General features: G+C 42.0%; 1 pseudogene across 1 annotated transcript in view; it reads right to left on the bottom strand.

Moving 5' to 3' along the window:
* LOC306871604 (intraflagellar transport protein 74 homolog) overlaps positions 1–19887 on the bottom strand; it is a 36926-nt pseudogene that overhangs the window by 6323 nt on the left and 10716 nt on the right. Inside the window, exons 10-17 of the transcript in view lie at positions 11520–11658; positions 10124–10186; positions 8817–8960; positions 8632–8735; positions 8417–8496; positions 5199–5252; positions 4463–4560; positions 4248–4374 (exon numbers count right to left, since the gene is read on the bottom strand). The product of the transcript in view is annotated as an intraflagellar transport protein 74 homolog (transcript). The remainder of the gene's footprint in view (positions 1–4247; positions 4375–4462; positions 4561–5198; positions 5253–8416; positions 8497–8631; positions 8736–8816; positions 8961–10123; positions 10187–11519; positions 11659–19887) is intronic.

Below are 19887 nucleotides of genomic sequence, written 5' to 3'. Positions count from 1 at the left end.
AGCTTCACTGTAATGTGGTCTGACATGCCCAGGTGTGGCGCTGCATGAGCTTTTTATGCTCCTGGAATGTTGCAGTGAACCTGATCCAGTGTGTTATTGTCTCTGGTTGGAAAGTCAATGAATCTGTGGAATTTGGGAAGCACTGATTTCAGTTCTACATGGTTAAAATCCCCAGCTACGATCACAGCCGCCTCTGGATTAGCGTTCATCTGCATGCTAATCAGACAATACAGCTCCTCCAGAGCTAATTTAGCATTAGCTCTCAGTGGTAAATAAGCTGCTATGATTATTACAGAGCCGAGTTCTCTAACCAGTTTGAACAGTCTGCACTTCACTGCCAGATATTCCAGATCCGGGGAGCAGAATTTTCCGATAAGATTGGTAGCAGTACACCACAAACTATGAATGTAAAGCACCAAACCTCCGCCTTTGTTCTTGCCTGAAGCTGCAGTCCTGTCGGCCCGGAACAAAGAGCGCCCCGCTAGCTCCACAGCAGCGAAGGGTATGTTGTTATCCAGCCAGGTCTCGGTGACAATCGCAACACAGCTGTCCATCCTCCGCGAACCTCAAGCGGATCTCGTCCCAATTGTTGGTGAGAGACCTGGCGTTCGCGAGGAAAAGGCTGGGCAGTGCCGGTCTGTGTGGATTAGCATGTAGCCTAGCACGCAGCCCACTCCGCTTACCCCGCTTTTGTTTACGGTGTCTTCTGCGTCTCCTAGGCCACAGAGGGGGGATAGTGAAAGCCCTCATGGTCCGCTGCAGCTCCGGTGGTATAGAATCCAGCTTTGGGGGTGCATAAAGTCCTGATTTTTTTCCCAGCTCCAACATTTCAGCCCTACCGTATTGTATTATTGCTGCCAGTCCTTGAATAAGTGGCGAAAACACAAACAAAAACACAAAAAGAAACGAAAAAAGCCGAGAGCTCCGAGCCGCTGCGTGCGCACGCGCCGCCATCTTGAGCCGAACAATACGGATCGTTTTGCAACTTCACAGTAATACATAGGAAAATAACAGAATCAGTGACACAAACTTCATTAAATATGAGACAAATCCAAATCTGCTGTAAAGTAGCTCTTCAGAAGATAATAGTGCCATTATTCAGATCAGTTCTGTTCAGTGTAATAACGGTGTAAAGTTCAGTTCAGCTCTAAGCAGCTCTTCAGAAGACAACAGTGCCATTAAAGCGACGGCAAACATCATGAAGCTTTATCCATCAGGTGTCTTTTAACATGACGACTTTGGCTCATTTCCACAATTATTTTTGTGCCACATGAGCATGTGTGACTACAGTGTGCTGCTTGTGAGGAGAGCAGGAGAGCAAGAATCAGTACAGAGTTTAGAGGTCATGATCTACAGGTGCTGGTCATAAAATTAGAATATCATGAAAAAGTTGATTTATTTCAGTAATACCATTCAAAAAGTGAAACTTGTATATTAGATTCATTCATTACACACAGACTGATATATTTCAAATGTTTATTTCCTTTAATTTTGATGATTATAACTGACAACTAATGAAAGTCCCAAATTCAGTATCTCAGAAAATTTGAATATTGTAAAAATGTTCAATATTGAAGACACCTGGTGCCACACTCTAATCAGCTAATTAACTCAAAACACCTGCAAAAGCCTTTAAATGGTCTCTCAGTCTAGTTCTGTAGGCTACACAATCATGGGGAAGACTGCTGACTTGACATTTGTCCAAAAGACGACCATTGAAACCTTGCACAAGGAGGGCAAGACACAAAAGGTCATTGTTAAAGAGGCTGGCTGTTCACAGAGCTCTGTGTCCAAGCACATTAATAGAGAGGTGAAGGGAAGGACAAGATGTGGTACAAAAAAAGTGTACAAGCAATAGGGATAACCGCACCCTGGAGTGGATTGTGAAACAAAACCCATTCAAAAATGTGGGGGAGATTCACAAAGCGTGGACTGCAGCTGAAGTCAGTGCTTCAAGAACCACCACGCACAGACGTATGCAAGACATGGGTTTCAGCTGTCGCATTCCTTGTGTCAAGCCACTCTTGAACAAGAGACAGCGTCAGAAGCGTCTTGACTGGACTGCTGCTGAGTGGTCCAAAGTTATGTTCTCTGATGAAAGTACATTTTGCATTTCCTTTGGAAATCAAGGTCCCAGAGTCTGGAGGAAGAGAGGAGAGGCACATAATCCACGTTGCTTGAGGTCCAGTGTAAAGTTTCCACAGTCATTGATGGTTTGGGGTGCCATGTCATCAGCTGGTGTTGGTCCATTGTGTTTTCTGAGGTCCAAGGTCAACGCAGCTGTCTACCAGGAAGTTTTAGAGCACTTCATGCTTCCTGCTGCTGACCAACTTTATGGAGATGCAGATTTCATTTTCCAACAGGACTTGGCACCTGCACACACTGCCAAAGCTACCAGTACCTGGTTTAAGGACCATGGTATCCTTGTTCTTGATTGGCCTGCAAACTCGCCTGACCTTAACCCCATAGAAAACCTATGGGGTATTGTGAAGAGGAAGATGCAATACGCCAGACCCAACAATTCAGAAGAGTTGAAGGCCACTATCAGAGCAACATGGGCTCTCATAACACCTGAGCAGTGCCACAGACTGATCGACTCCATGCCACGCTGCATTGCTGCAGTAATCCAGGCCAAAGGAGCCCCAACTAAATATTGAGTGATGTACATGCTCCTACTTTTCATGTTCATACTTTTCAGTTGGCCAACATTTCTAAAAAATTGCATTAGTCTTAATTGATATTCAAATTTTCTGAGATACTGGATTTGGGGCTTTCATTAGTTGTCAGTTATAATCATCAAAATTAAAGGAAATAAACATTTGAAATATATCAGTCTGTGTGTAATGAATTAATCTAATATACAAGTTTCACTTTTTGAATGGTATTACTGAAATAAATCAACTTTTTCATGATATTCTAATTTTATGGCCAGCACCTGTATTACCTTTGGAAACGATTACAAGCAGATTTGGCTACTCCGTTAAAGAGAATCACGACACACTGAAACCGGCTCCGCTGCAGACGCAGCAACCGGATGTGCCTACTGGTCAGTGTGAGACTGACTCGCTGAGATGCCCGTCCTCGGGGACACTGAGCCCTAATCTGTGTCCCACCAGGAGACCTGCTGATCTGAGTGCTGGGGGGGCATTTACAGGAAGGAAGTGGAAGAGAACCGCTTCCCTCTGATAGGCAGAGGGCCCAGCTCACTGTTTGGATAGAGAGAGAGAGAGAGAGTGTGTGTGTGTGTGTGTGTGTGTGTGTGTCAGTCAAAAAACCCCGTCAGCACTTCTGAGCATTCTGGACTGTTTCCTTTTCTAGGGGTCCTTTCACCAGCGATCCAATCTGATCAACACACACGCGCACACACACACACACAGTTACAGGGACTCTTCATAGGCGTAATGTCTCTATCTTTCCCTTCACCCTACCCCTAGACCTTGACACTCAAACAAAACATTCTGGATGTTCAGATTCTCCAAAAAAAAGGACACAGGAGGTGTAAAGCTCATGTATTATGTATGACATTACACACATTTGTGTCCTTATAATACATATATACCAGAACACGCATACACACACACACACACACACACACACTTCACGTATTTCCGCAGCTGCTTTAACCTCTGGGATGAAAGCAGGGTTTTGAATTACTGGAAATATTTCTCCATGAGCAGCAGTCATTATACAGATCACTGCATGTTTATTAATGTTGTGTAGTGCAGCTTTGACTAAAAGTTAAAGTTACTCCTCACAGATATTGCCTCTCTCTCTCTCTCTCTCACACACACACACACACACACATACACACACACACACACACAGCAAATGTCTTCAAAATCTGTTTCTGCTGGACTGTGAATATGAAATAACATAAGATAAACAAACAGAGACGAACAATGTCTGACTGCTAGGAAGAAAGACATTCAGAGGAAGCTGTAGCGCGTTTCTCAATAGCTCTGAGGAGATAAGACCATGTTGAGGAATTAGAGGACAATGTCTTATACAAAAGAAGGAAAGGCCCTTCTCTGGGCAGCAGCTCATGCCTTAATAAATGACAGAGAGAAAGACAGGAGGATCTTTAGCCGTTAATGCTGTTATTTTCACACAGTCTGATCTGACTGTGTTCTGTGTTCATGGGTTAGTCTCAAGTAGATCAGCAGATTTACAGACAGCAGTGAGCAAAGGACAGCGCTGGAGCCAAACCACTTCTCACACACAGACAGATATAGCAGAGAGAGACTGACCTGAGGAAAGGCCTTTTGCTGTGCTTTGAGACTTCTGCATCTCCGTCTCTTTGAAGCTCAGATCCTCCTGCATGGACCAGAGCTCTTGAGCGGTGACCGCCGACAGCTGCTGTAGACGATTGATGTTCTGGAGAGAAAAACACACTGGTTGAACACGACATCTGAGTCTCTCTTCTGATCCAGTCTGGCCTGATGCGAGGTCAGATGTGCCGTACCCTGCTGGAGTGCTCCAGTAAAGCCACGATGCTGCTCTGTGCGTCTCTGATCAGCTGCTGCTCCTGAGATTTATTCTCCTCAAATGAGTTCAGATATGCTGCAAGAAAACACACGATCAGCTCATCAATCAAATAATCAACACATGGGCATTTAATTAGGCCTGAGGTGTCCAAACCAGGGCCAGAGTTGGCCTTTGATGACCTTTGATTTTACATTTGATTTGATGTCATTTCATACAAAAATGAAAACAAACAAAAAAACAAGCCATTAAAGCATAGCTTCGTTTCTTATTTTGATTTAACATTTTTGTTTTACTTTTACATTGAAAAAAGGTGCTGTCAAACGATTAATCACGATTAATCGCATACAAAATAAGTTTTTGTTTACATAATATGTGTGTGTACTGTGTATGTTTATTATTATGTATTTAAATTATATGAATATAAAATTATATACATGTAAATATTTTCAAAATATATAATGTATGTGTGTGTATTTATATATACATAATAAATATACACAGTACACACACACATATTATGTAAACGAAACCTTTTATTTTGAATGCGATTAATTGCGATTAATCGTTTGACAGCACTAAAAAAACAACAAGTGAACAAGTTTTTTGAATTACTAAAAAATTATTTAAAGATATTTAATACATTTTAGTGTAATAGATTTGGATATAATGCAAAATTTACATTCAGTATTTGTGTAAAAGTGACAAAGTCTCACAGTCGATTTCCTCTTCTCTTTTCTGCAGCTCTTTGTACTTTTGGGTTCGTTCCCCTGTAGATATTAATAAATCATATTATAAACCACACTATTTAACACTTTTTATTTATTACTTCAGTTTGTGTCCAACTAACAGCAGTATCTTGAAACTTCCATAAGCATTCTGAATATCAGCACAGTCATAGTAATATTTGTTCTATTAAAAACACATTAAAGTCATTTTATGCATTAATGCATATTAATGTAAGGCAGGCAGGGTTTTTATGTCAGAGCTTCGCCTTGTATAGGTACATCTCAAAAAATTATAATATTGTGAAAAACTGCACTTTTTTGTAACTTATTTCAAAAAGTGAAACTTTCATATATATTTTAGATTCATAACATGTAAAGTAAGACATTTCAAAAGTTTTTTTTGTTTTCATTTTGATGATTAGAGCTTACAGCTCATGAAAGACAAAATCCAGTATCTCAAAATATTAGAATATTTCCTAAGATAAAACAAAAAAAGGATTTGCAAAGTATTAAAGTTCAAGTTCTTTAAAGTATGTTAATTTATGCACTCAATACTTTGTCAGGGCTCCTTTAGCACAAACTAGAGGGTGACACAGGAGTGGATTTTCAAACCTCAAAAAAAAAATCTCGTCCCATCCCAATCCCACGAAAAAACTGGGGGAAAATCCCGTCCCGTTCCACTCCCAGAAGAATGACTCCCATTCCACTCCCTTTTTTTTTTTTTTTTTTTTTTTTTTAATCTGTCAGTTACAGTAAAAATATAGTACATATCACAGCGTGCCCACCTTAGTTGAATAAAAACCCAAAAGGTAGTTTTTTGTTATTATATTGAATGAAAGCCAGCTCATGCACAGTGTTGCACACATTACATGTAAATCATCCATGTTAACTCACACATTTTCTATTTGGATTTTTTTTTTAAAGTAGTGAAAGTAGACATTTCACTCTCTATAGATATATTTTTCAAAGACGGAGTTTCGAAGTTTCTCGCTCAAGTTCACAGAGACCTAAAGCGCATCCTGTTTGCTTTAAAGCGCAACGTTTCGTTGTTATTCTGAGTGCACACAAATAAACGTAGAGTCTTTACAGATTCAAAAGATGTATTAGGCTACTTTTATCTGTATGACCAAAAATTATACAGAGATTTTAAGAGCAAGTGAGTGCACCGGCGCCTGTCCTGCAGCGAGCGCGCTATTCAGCTTCCACTCTCCACACAAACACTTCAATAGCGCACATTTCTCTAGGTTAACATCATATTAAGCGGCCATGTAAAGTTGCTACTACATCTTTCAGATGAAAAGCCATATTTGAGGTCAATGAATGATAGGTGAGCGTTTGGATATTACCACATAGACCAGCCGTTAACAATCTGTCCGTCACGGACTGCGTCATAAAAAGTCACCAAAACAAACAGGAGGAGAGCATAAAGAGACAGGCAACTACAATTGAGTTCAGAATTAAAATATACAGTTTATAGTTTATTTATATAAACGGTATATTTGTGTATAAAGTTGGGCATATCATTACTATTCCCAGTCCCGCCCACTCACGCTGGCATTTTTTTCTGTCCCGTCCCAATCACGTGATTCGTAGCGATTTTGTTTCCCATCCCGCAGGATTCCCGAGAAAATGTCAGCCTCTAGCACAAACTCCAGCATCAGTGAGGAATGGCATGGAAGCGAGGCACTAATGAGCCTTCAGCTCTTCTGGATTGTTGGATCGACTTTTTCTCATCTTTCTCTTGAAAATATCCCATAGATTCCATATGGGGTTCAGGTCAGGCTAATCAAGCACAGTAATATCATGGTCAGCAAACCACTTGGAAGTGGCTTTGGCAGTGTGGGCAGGTGCTAAAGTCCTGCTGGAAAAGCAAATCAGTATCTCCATAAAGCTTGTCAGCAGATGGAAGTGCTCCAAAATGTCCTGGTAGACGGCTGCATTGACTCTGGACTTGATAAAACACAATGGACCAACACCAGCAGACGTCACGGCACCCCAAATCATCACTGACTGTGGAAACTTCACACTGAACTTCAAGCAGCTTGTGTTCTGTGCCTCTCCAGTCTTCTTCCAGACTCCAGACCTTGATTTCCAAATGAAATGCAAAATTTACTTTTATCTGAAAAGAGGACTTTGGACCATTGAGCAAAAGTCCAGTTCTTTTTCTCCACTGCCTAGGTAAGATGCTTCTGACTTTGTCTCTGGTTCAGAAGTGGCTCAGTAGCCCTTTTCCTGAAGACATCTGAGCTTGGTGACTCTTGATGCAGTGACTCCAGCTTCAGTCCACTCCTTGTGAAGCTCTCACAAGTATTTGAATCAGCTTTGCTTGACAGTATTCTCAAACTTGCGGTCATCCCTGTTGCTTGTGCACCTTTTCCTACCCAATTTCTTCCTTCCGGTCAACTTTGCATTTAATATGCTTTGATACAGCACTCTGTAAACAGCCACCCCTTTCAGTAATGACCCTCTGTGATTTATCCTCTTTGTGGAGGGTGTCAATGATTGTCTTGTGGACTATTGCCAAGTCAGCAGTCTTCTCCATTATTGTGGTTTCAAAGAACAAGAGATACCCGGAATTTAAACTGTAGGGATGGTCTTTTAATGAAACTCAAACATAAATATTCTAATATATTGAGATACTGGATTTTGACTTTCATGAGCTGTAAGATGTAATCATCAAAATTAAAACAAAAAAACTTTTGAAATGGCTTACTTTACATGTTATGAATGTAAAATATATATGAACGTTTCACTTTTTGAAATAAGTTACAAACAAATACAATTTTTCACGATATTCTAATTTTTTGAGATGTACCTGTACATGATCAAAATATTAATTTTACAGCTCGCCATTAAACTTCAAATGCTTCACTGACTGTGTGCACAAACCTCAACCGATAAAGAGATTGTGATCAATCTGACAAATATAATAATTTTGATCAAATATTTTTAGGTTTAAAATGAACAATATTTCATTGAAATGCAACATACAGTGCAAGAGTATTTTTGAGACGTACATTAGATACTGATGTAGCGTGTAGCAACCGTAAACAGTCTCATTAAAATAAAAATGCAATGCTTAGATGGGCCACCAGAGCCTGAATCAGGCTTGTATCAGCTACTAGTTTCCCCTTCACTATTACGTTCTCTCTAAATCAGCACAGACTATGAACATCCCAATCAAATGAACTTATAGAAAACAGCACCTTGATGTTCCTCCATGTCAGCGTCTAGTTGTCGCATCTCTTCTGTGAGATGGCTAATTTTCTCACATACCTCGGACAGCCTACATAAAACAGGATGTTAATTTCGTGTTTCTTTATGTATCGATCATAAGATGCACAAATAAATATGATAAACTGACACAAAATTTGCAAACAACACGTGGGCATTTTCAGTGCGATGATGTGCATCTACTAACCAACCGGAAGTGAACATACACGTTTCAACAAAGCAAATATTCATATGTTTTCGAAATACATAGTGTCGTTCCATGCTGGCTATTTCCTGGTTGTTTTCTTTCACCTAAAACCAGCAAAAAAGCAATCATCAAGTAAAGTCACTTGAAATATTTCAATGCAAAATATAAATAAATCATATAGAGACCTGTTTGAAGAGGCTTTCTCGCTCCTCTTGTGGAGAACCCATGCTCCGGTCTTCCACCAGCATGGCGTCTCTGCGGGTCTCCAGCTCCAGTAGTTTCTCATGCAGCATGACTGTTTCTTGTTTGGCCTGAGAGTGAACCAGAGCCTGCCAGCACAAGACACAAGAGTATGAATGACTGTAGAGCAGTTAATTCTAATATGACATATAGTGTACAAATCAGGCAGTTTTTTCTACTTCATTAAAGCTCTCCACAACTGAACTCATTTTATACAGCTGCCGTAAAAGGATTTGACAATAAGCACTGAATGTAGGTCTACTGTCACTCTGTTAAAGGTTTCAACTTGCAAAGTTTATGTGAAGAAGCTGTGTATTGTAACCTAAAACAAACATGTCTGTTGAGTGCATGAATAAAGTTGCATCAAACACGCTAATAAAGTAGTACAATGTTTCCTTACAGCTAAATAAAGTCCTGATTCATCAAGAGTTCACTGGTGTGTGTGTGTGTGTGTGTGCATGTTTATGTGGTTTATGAGGACACAAATTTGTATAATGACAAGGGTATGACAGAGGTATTACAATATGAAGGTGGTTTATGAGGACACTGATTATGTCCCCGTAATTCAAAAGGCTTAAAAAACAAATTTAGCAAATTTTGTGTGTATGCTGTGTGTGTGTGTGTGTGTGTGTGTGTGTGTGTGTGTGTGTGTGTGCGTGTGCGTGTGCGCATGTGGGTGTGCGCATATGGGTGTGTGTGTGTGTGTGTGAGTGAGTGAGTGAGTGAGTGAGTGAGTGAGTGAGTGCAAGTGTGTGTGTGGGTGAGTGCATGTGTGAGTCTGTGAGTGCGCGAGTGTGTGCATGAGTGCTTGAGTGTGTGTGTGTGTGTGTGTGTGTGTGTGAGTGAGTGAGTGAGTACGTGTGCGTGTGTGCGTGAGTGTGTGTGTGTGAGTGTGTGTGTGTGTGTGTGTTTTTGTGACAAATGAGGACATAAATTTGTATAATGACACAGGTATGACACAGGTATTACAAGGTGAAGGTGACTTTTCAGGACATTGACCCATGTCCCCACTTTTCAAAACGCTTATAAATCATATAGAGTGAGGTTTTTTGGGGGGAAAGTTGAAGTGCACATTCTCCTGTGAGGGCTAAGTTTAGGTGTAGGGCAATAGCACATACAGTTTGTACAGTATTAAAACCATTACGCCTATGGGATGTCCCCACTTTCCACAAAAACAAACATGTGTGTGTGAGTGAGTGTGAGTGTGAGTGCGTGCATGCGTGTGTGTGTGTGTGTGTGTGTGTCCACTCACCGCCTCAAACGTCTCCTTCCTACTCATCAGAGCGTCCAGTTCCTCTTGAAGGGAATCCAGCTCCTGGATGCAGATGAGAGGAGACGGCGGATGCGTCATGTCAGTGAATAACAGTCGCTTTGGAATCACCCTCACAAATCATTCACAGACTTCAATTTAATGTTTGGAGTTAGTAGTGAAGCTGTTACCTGAATTAAACTAGACTTTATGTAGACCTCCATCGCTTACTGATTTTTGTTTTTAACATTAACTATCCATTTGAAATACACTTTTATCCAAAGTGACTTGGACTAGTTGACTAGTTATTTTACCAGTCCTTGCATTGCCTGGGAATCAAACCTATGACACCTGCCATGTTTACTGTTAATGTAATATATGATTCAGTTGAAAATACCCTTTAAAAAGTAAACTGAGGATGTTAAATGCAAGTTTTTTTCCTTTTGTTTTCTTCTCTCACCAAGCCAGTAAAATGCAATCTGCCCAATTGTGTGAAAAACATGAAAACGTAAAAAAAAAAAAAGAGGAAAAGAAAAGCAACATTGGTTCAGGTACTATAATGATTCAATAACTCTGAACTCTCAATAACTGAATACCAGTTTATTTTTATTGAAAAATAATAAAAAGTATAATTAATAAATAAAAAGCATTTCCTCAAATACAAAAAAAACACAACACAACATACTAACGTTGTTAGTAGTCCAGGGGCCAGTTGCATAAACCATTTAGACTAGTCTTAAAAAGTTAGTCATCTAATTTTTTTTCTTCAAGACTGGTCATAACTTTTTAAATTCAGTTATTAAAAGGTAGATTGGTCTTATGTTTATTGGAAAAGTAAGACTGATTTCCCCTTGGCAGCTGCTAGTTGGTCAAACTAGTTCTTAAGACAAAGTCTTAACTTGGTGGCTAAGTTTATGCAACTGGCCCCAGATCTTAAAAATGAATAAAATACCAAATTCCACCCATTTCCTACCATACTTGGTATCTTCCACTCCCATAATGCATCACAGAAAAGGCATAAAAATACTAACAAAAGTTCTTTCAAGTCAGGATGGCCGATCCATGTGAAAGTCAACAGTTTGTTGAAGCAATATAAATGAAATCTATTTGTTTAGTGCGCAGGTGGTCAGTCTTAGACACCATAGATAGTTGTGTGTGTGTGTGTATGTGTGTGTGTGTGTGTGTGTGTGTGTGTCCAACCGCTCTCCACATCAAGGTAAAGGTTAGTGTTTTTAAACCATGTGTTAATATCTTTATCTAAAGGGTGTTAATGAAAGGGAATCCAGGGAACGGAGAGACAATGACACATTAGTGCTGTTACTTGCATTCTGCTGATATAGTTAGCACTATAGTTAGCACACCAGTCCTTAGTGTGGTATTACTGTGGAATGAGACAAACCTGAATTCGCTCTTCATTGGTGGCTTTCATCTCAGTGTACTTGGCCTGTTTATCAGCAGACATCTTCTGAATGATGTTTTGGGCAGCCTGTTTCTCTTGAACTATATCATCCTCCACAGCTCTGATCATATCCTCTTTCCTGACAAAGAGAGATAAAGTTGTTAGTGTAGAGCATAATCATCCATCCTCATAACACTGAATCTGTCTGCATCTTTCATCATCCTTCAGCAGCAGATCTTCTCGACATGGTGAATCACAGGAGCCGCACTCCTCTGGAGGTACAGGTATATTCTTCAGGGAATCCAGAAGAGGAGCAGTGTCTACAGGTGTTTTAACACCTAGCTCGCTTGAGCTCTCTAAACGCTCTCCGAACTCGTATGTCAACAAACCAAGTGATCTCAGGCCCCCTAAAAGGACCGAAAAGCGAACCTTACTCAAACTACCGTACGATTAGTTTGTGAGTCCGTTTGTGGTTCAATTTCCTTGTGATTTGTGAAAGCAATGAGGTCTCAGTAATGCTTGAGGTTGGACTAAGCAGTTTATTATTTGTAAATGTTTTTTATGTATATATATATATATCAGAATCAGAATCAGCTTTATTCGCCAAGTATGCACGCAAACACAAGGAATTTGTTGTGGTTTTTAAGAAGCTCTTGGTACATACATGCATACATACATACATACATACAGTATCTGACATGAGAACAGAAACATTTAAATAAGACTTAACAAGAATAATAATGTGTAAGAATCTGGAACAGAAGATTTATGTACAGATTTGTGCCTCATTTACTCTATATGTACAGCTGTTTAGAAAAATATGCATATATATTTACATTATGCATTAAGTACTAGGGAGAGAGTCAATACTTAGAGATGAGGAATGAATTACAGGCATGAATTACAGAACACCGGTAATAATTCCTGTGTTAGTTGTTTAGGCTGGAGATGGCATGGGGGAAAAAAATGTTTTTATGCCTAGATGTTCTAGCGCACTAGATCTGTAGCGTCTGCCTGAGTGGAGAAGCGCAAACAGGTCGTGTCCGGGGTGAGAAGGGTCTGTGATGATGTTACCTGCCCATTTCTTCACTCTGGAGTAGTACAAGTCCTGAAGGCTGGGCAGGTGGACACCAATTATCCTTTCTGCTGACCTAACGGTCCGCTGCAGTCTTCTTATATCTGATTTGTTGGCTGACCCAAACCATACAGTTATAGAAGAGCACAGGACTGACTCAATAACAGCAGAGTAAAACTGTGTCATGTGCACCTGTGGCAGGCTGAACTTTTTCAGTTGACGAAGAAAGTACAATCTCTGCTGAGCCTTTTTCACGATGGGGTCGATGTGAGTATCCTACTTCAGGTCCTGGGAGATGGTGGCACCCAGGAACCTGAATAACTCCACTGCAGTCACAGTGCTGTTCATGATAGTGAGTGGGGTGAGAGCAGGGGGGTTTCTCCTGAAGTCCACTATCATCTCTACAGTTTTGAGCGTGTTGAGCTGGAGTTTTTGTGACTGCACCAGACAGCTAGCTGATCAACCTCCTGTCTGTAACAGACACGTCACCGTCCTGGATGAGGCCGATGACTGTATTCAAGATTCAAGATTCAAGATTCAAAATTTTTATTTGTCACATACAAAATTATACAGAGTATAACCAGCAGTGAAATGTAGGTCAGGTCCGCTCCAAGGACTATGCAATTATATAGAATACAAGAATACTGTAGAATACTGTAGTGTCATCTGCAAACTTCAGAAGTTTGACAGAGGGGTCTTTAGAGGTGCAGTCGTTGGTGTAGAGGGAGAAGAGCAGTGGGGAGAGAACGCAGCCCTGAGGAGCTCCAGTGCTGATGGTGCAGGTGTTGGATGTGAGTTTTCCCAGCCTCACTAGCTGCTGCCTGTCTGTCAGGAAGCTGGTGATCCACTGACAGACGGAGGAGGGGACGGAGAGCTGTGCCAGTTTATTCTGAATGGTGTCCGGGATGATGGTGTTGAAGGCGGAGCTGAAGTCCACAAACAGGATCCTTGCATAAGTCCCTGGTTTGTCCAGATGTTGGAGGATGAAGTGCAGTCCCATGTTGACTGCATCATCCACAGACCTGTTTGCTCAGTAAGCAAACTGCAGGGGGTCCAGCAAGGGACCAGTAAAGTCCTTCAGGTGAGCCAACACGAGCCTCTCAAATGACTTCATTACCACAGACGTTAAAGCAACCATTCTGTAGTCATTAAGTCCTGTGATTTTTGGTTTCTTGGGTACAGGGATGATGGTGGAGCGTTTGAAGCAGGAGGGGACTTCACACAGCTCCAGTGATCTGTTGAAGATCAATGTGAAGATGGATGATAGCTGGACAGCACAGGCAGGCTGGAGAGACACCGTCTGGGCCTTTGGCTTTCCTTATCTTCTGTTCACTGAAGACTTTGCTTACATCTTCTTCACAGGTCTTGATTACAGGCTGAGAAACAGTAGGGGGGAGGGAGGGGGAGGGTGTTGATAACTGTGTTGTGAGACGGTCAGAGTGGGTGTGGGGTGTCAGACCAGGCTTTTGCATTTCAAATCTACAATAAAACTTGTTCAAGTCTTCAGCCAGTTTTTGATTGGCCTCGGTACTGGGGGGAGGGTCTTGTAACTGGTGATGGCTTTCAGGCCTTTCCACATTTATGTAGAGTCGTTACTTGAAAGCTGTTTTGTTTTGTTTGTTTTTCAAAGTAGTTTTTCTTTGCCACACTTATCTCTATTCAGTGTGTATTTGGCCTGTTTGTACAAGGCTTTGTTCCCACTCCTGTGAGCATCCTCTTTGGCCTGGCTAAGCTGTTTGAGTTTTGTACTGAACCAAGGTTTGTCGTTGTTAAATGTTAAATAAGTCCTGGTGGGTACACACGTTGTGATGCAGTAGACCCTTACAGATCTACTGCAGGACGTTTTAGGTCAGGAAAAATAAAACAAAATGATGGCTTGACCCGCAGGAGTAAATGAAAGGTGACTTTTATTTACAGTGCACCGTAAAAATATCCAGTGGTGAGAGTATTTACACAAGTGCTCAGTCAAAAAAAAAAAAAATAGCAAAGTACCAACAAACAAAAAAACTAAAGGAACAATAATACAAACTAGAATGTACATTTCCTGAAGAAAATGTGAGTGGGTGCTTGGCATGGCAAAACTCGCCACTCGGTTGCTAGGTTGGCTTGAGTGGTTTCCTTGGCACTGCTGGGCGGTTGCTAGGGCGCTAGGGCCGTTGCTAGGGTACCCAGGGTGGTTGCTAGGGTGTTGCTATGTGGTTGCTAGGGTACACAGGATGGTTGCTAGGGTGGTTGCTAGGTTACCCAGGGTGGTTGCTAAGGTGATGCTATGTGGTTGCTAGGGTACTTGGGGTGGTTGATAGGGTACCCAGGGTGGTTGCTAAGGTGTTGCTACATGGTTGCTAGGGTACTTGGGGTAGTTGCTAGGGTGTTGCTATGCTGTTGCTAGGGTACCCAGGATGGTTGCTAGGGCCGTTGCTAGGGTACCCAGGGTGGTTGCTATGTGGTTGCTAGGGTACTTGGGCTGGTTGCTAGGGTGTTGCTATGCGGTTGCTAGGGTAGCTAGGATGGTTGCTAGGGCACCCAGGGTGGTTGCTAAGGTGTTGCTATGTGGTTGCTAGGGTACTTGGGGTGGTTGCTAGGGTGTTGCTATGCGGTTGCTAGGGTACCCAGGATGGTTGCTAGAGCCGTTGCTAGGGTACCCAGGGTTGTTACTAAGGTGTTGCTATGTGGTTGCTAGGGTACTTGGGGTGGTTGCTATGGTGTTGCTATGCGGTTGATAGGGTACTAGTGGAGGTTGCTATGGTACCTGGGGTGGTTCCTAGGGTGTTGCTAGGTAGTTTTTAGTTGTCATAGATCGTTACTATGGAGTTTCAAAGAGTTCCTGGCATGTTCTTAGCGTAAATTAGCACTTAGCTAATGACTATTAGCATGTAGCTATTCACTGCTAGCATGGCTAGCATGTTTGAAGTCCAGTTTGCTAGCATGAGTCAAAAGAACCAACTCCCATGTCTGTACGATATTCTGATGCAAAGATATAGGTCTTGCCATTCGGTTGCTAGGGTACACTGTTTGGTTGCTAGGGAGTGGCTTGGCAGCTGCCAATAATGAAATTCCAAAGGCTTCTTGTCAGTATGAATGATATAAACCAAGTCCCATGCCTCTGTGACATTCAGAATGGAAGATATACCTCTTTGGATTTTGGTTGCTAAGGTACTCTGTTTGGTTGCTATGGAGTTGCTTGGAGCTGACAATGATGAAACTGCAAAGGCTTCTTGTCACTATGAATGTTATAAACCAACTCCCATGCCTCTGTGCCATTCAGAATGGAAGATATCCCTCTTTGGATTTTGGTTGCTAGGGTACTCTGTTTGGTTGCTATGGAGTTGCTTGGCAGCTGCCAATGATGAAACTGCAAAGGCTTCTTGTCACTATGAATGATATAAACCAACTCCCATGCCTCTGTGACATTCAGAATGGAAGATATCCCTCTTTGGATTTTGGTTGCTAAGGTCCTCGACAATGGTTGCTAGGGAGGGGCTAGGAAGTGTTGAGGTTGTTTGCTGCCCCGAGTCAAATGAGACCACCCTCATGTTTCTATGACAATTCAGTCTGGAGATATCCCTTTAATCTCTTTCAATGGATGTCTATGGAACTTGTTGCTAAGTTGCTCTAAATGGTTGCTAGGGCGTGGCTTGATAGCTTCAAAATTATCCTGAGAGATTGATTGGTCGTCTGAGTAAAATGAACCCGCCCCCTTGTCTCTATGACACTGTGATCCAGAGCTATGTTCAATACAAAATCCCTATGCAATTTACCATAGTAGGTTAAATGCATGCATTTCATGGGCCGTCCTGCTCCATAGTAAGTCAATGGGGCAACTTTGGGGGGCTCTTGTGCCCTAGGGGTGAAACTTTTACCCCATTGTGAGGTATGTTCTTACAGAGCCTGACAGCCTCTTCAAATGTGGCAAATCACAAGTTTCTGCGAAATCCCCGCTCTGAGCTATGATTCGTCAAAGTTTGTCGCAATGTTGAGTCAATGCGATTTTTGGGCCGTTTTTTCACCCTTGGGGCGAACACCGTACCCCCGATCGCTTATAAAAGTCATAGCACACCATTCCCGAATAATCCGCACGATTTGACGCCTCATTCGTGGGTCTGTGACAAAAGCTGCGGGAGGAGTAGCGCGCCAAAATAACGGCGGAATAAAGAAAATAATAATAAGTATGCCGAATAACAATAGTGAGTGCTTCAAAAAAGCACCCACTAATAATATGTACAAATGAGTATCCACAATATACAAGTAGTTTTGCTTACGGCACCGCAGTAGCACGTTCGCTGACTTGGTAAACAAGCACTTGATGTGAGCCTGGCCTCCCTTCTTAAAGGCCAGGCTCTACCCCCTACCCGCAGGGTACCATTATCAGGTAAGTATTTTTAATCTCATAATCTCATTTTTAAATCATAAACTTCATGTAAAACATCAAATCACATTATGAAACACAAAAACTAATAAACCATTATTAGTGGGTGCTTTTTTGAAGCACTCACTATTGTTATTGCTCATACTTATTTTCTTCTTTTTCTTCTTCTTTATTCCGCCGTTATTTTGGGCGCTACTCCTCCCGCAGCTTTTGTCACAGAGCCATGAATGAGGCGTCAAATCGTGCGGATTATTCGGGAATGGTGTGCTATGACTTTTATAAGCGATCGGGGGTACGGTGTTCGCCCCAGGGGCGAAAAAGTGGCCCAAAAATCGTATTGACTTAACATTGCGACAAACTTTGACGAATCATAGCTCAGAGCGAGGATTTCGCAGAAACTTGTGATTTGCCACATTTGAAGAGGCTGGCAGGCTCTGTAAGAACATACGTCACAATGGGGTAAAAGTTGCACCCCTGGGGCACAAGAGCCCCCCAAAGTTGCCCCATTGACTTACTATGGAGCGGGACGGCCCATGAAATGCATGCGTTTAACCTACTATGGTAAATTGCATAGGGATTTTGTATTGAACATAGCTCTGGATCACAGTGTCATAGAGACAAGAGGGCGGGCTCATTTTACTCAGACGACCAATCCATCTCTCAGGATCATTGTGAAGCTATCAAGCCACGCCCTAGCAACCATTTAGAGCACCTTAGCAACAAGTTCCATAGACATCCATTGAAAGAGATCAAAGGGATATCTCCGGACTGAATTGTCATAGAAACATGAGGGTGGTCTCATTTGACTCGGGCCAGCAAACGGCCAATCATGAATCACCTCAACACTTCCTAGCCCCTCCCTAGCAACCATTGTCGAGCACCATAGTAACCAAAATCCAAAGAGCGATATCTTCCATTCTGAATGTCACAGAGGCATGGGAGTTGGTTTATATCATTCAAAGTGACAAGAAGCCTTTGCAGTTTCATCATTGGCAGCTCCTAGCACCTCCATAGCAACCAAACAGAGGACCTTAGCAACCAAAATCCAAAGAGGTATATCTTCCATTCTGAATGTCACAGAGGCATGGGAGTTGGTTTATATCATTCATAGTGACAAGAAGCCTTTGCAGTTTCATCATGCAACTCCATAGCAACCAAACAGAGTACCCTAGCAACCAAAATCCAAAGAGGGATATCTTCCATTCTGAATGTCACAGAGGCATGGGAGTTCGTTTATATCATTTATAGTGACAAGAAGCCTTTGCAGTTTCATCATAAAACTCCATAGCAACCAAACAGAGTACCCTAGCAACCAAAATCCAAAGAGGGATATCTTCCATTCTGAACGTCACAGAGGCATGGGAGTTGGTTTATACCATTCATAGTGACAAGAAGCCTTTGCAGTTTCATCATGCAACTCCATAGCAACCAAACAGAGTACCCTAGCAACCAAAATCCAAAGAGGGATATCTTCCATTCTGAATGTCACAGAGGCATGGGAGTTGGTTTATATTATTCATAGTGACAAGAAGCCGTTGCAGTTTCATCATGCAACTCCATAGCAACCATCCTTGGAACCCTAGCAACCACATAGCAACACCCTAGCAACCACCCCAAGTACCCTAGCAACCATATAGCAACACCTTAGCAACCACCCTGGTTACCCTAGCAATCGCCCTAGCAACCATCCTGATTACCCTAGCAACCGCATAGCAACACCCTAGCAACCACTCCAATTACCCTAGCAACCACATAGCAACACCCTAGCAACCACCCTGGGTACCCTAGCAACGGCCCTAACAACCATCCCTAGTGCCCTAGCAACCTCCCAGCAGTGCCAAGGAAACCACTCAAGCCAACTTAGCAACCAAGTGGCGAGTTTTGCCACGCCAAGCACCCACTCACATTTTCTTCAGGAAATGTACATTCTAGTTAACACTTATTATTACATAATAAAGCAGTTATAAATGTATCTGGTATAGGCACGTGTTGTTTGTATGTTTCCTTATTATATTAGCCTAATGACCACTCGTCATTTGTATTAGTAAGCTCTAAATACTCATATTCAGGTGTATGAATGTATCTGTGGTTTAATATCTGCTAGACGTCTCTTTCTTGACATCAAAATGATCTGCTCTTTATTTCTCAAACAATGATGTACACTGTGACCTTGTGAAATGCACCATACTATTCTTAAGGTACTGTGGGAAGAATTACACCTATATAGCAGAACAGTCATAAAACATCCAAATGAGGTGTCAAGTGAGACAAAGAAACACTTTCCCGCTGAAACTATGTGCCTTGTTATTGGTCAGACTGACCAAAAATGGGTGTAACAGGGTCAGATAAAACTCTCCCACACCCAAAAGACTCGCTCTTCTTTTTACCTAGAGAGACACACACCACCGTGGAAACCTCGCGGCTCCCCTTTCGGGGGGAGTCTGAGCTTCTGGCAATTTTGAATTCAGTAGCTTTGGTGACTTAATTTCGGAGCAATCAACCCGTGGCTGGAATGACAAAGTTTTCACCCCTAAAGGAATTCATCAAGAATCTACGCATTATAAATGCAGCAGGACACTTCACTCAGCATCAACAAACCAGTGCAAGTAACCGCTTGTTAACTCAACATCTCAAGGCACTATGTGCAAAGGTGTTTGCTAGAAACAACCTGCTACGCCGTCTGGCCGGATCATCATGGGACGCCAGTACTTCCACCTTACGAACCAGCACACTAGCACTGGTCTACAGTGCATGGTGCAGGAGCTCCCATGTAAAGAAATTGAATGTAACACTGATTGACACCATGAGGCTTATTATGGGATGCCTTCGCCCAACACCAACTGAACTCCTCCCAGTGCTCTCAGGCATTGCCCCAGCACCTCTTCGCAGAGAACACCACACTCATACTCTTGTCACCAAGGCCTTAA

Source organism: Barbus barbus (genome assembly GCF_936440315.1).
Source record: "Barbus barbus genome assembly, chromosome: 6".
NCBI lineage: Eukaryota > Metazoa > Chordata > Actinopteri > Cypriniformes > Cyprinidae > Barbus > Barbus barbus.
The sequence above is the reverse complement of the archived record's forward strand: the minus strand, read 5'-3'. Positions and strand labels throughout refer to the sequence as shown.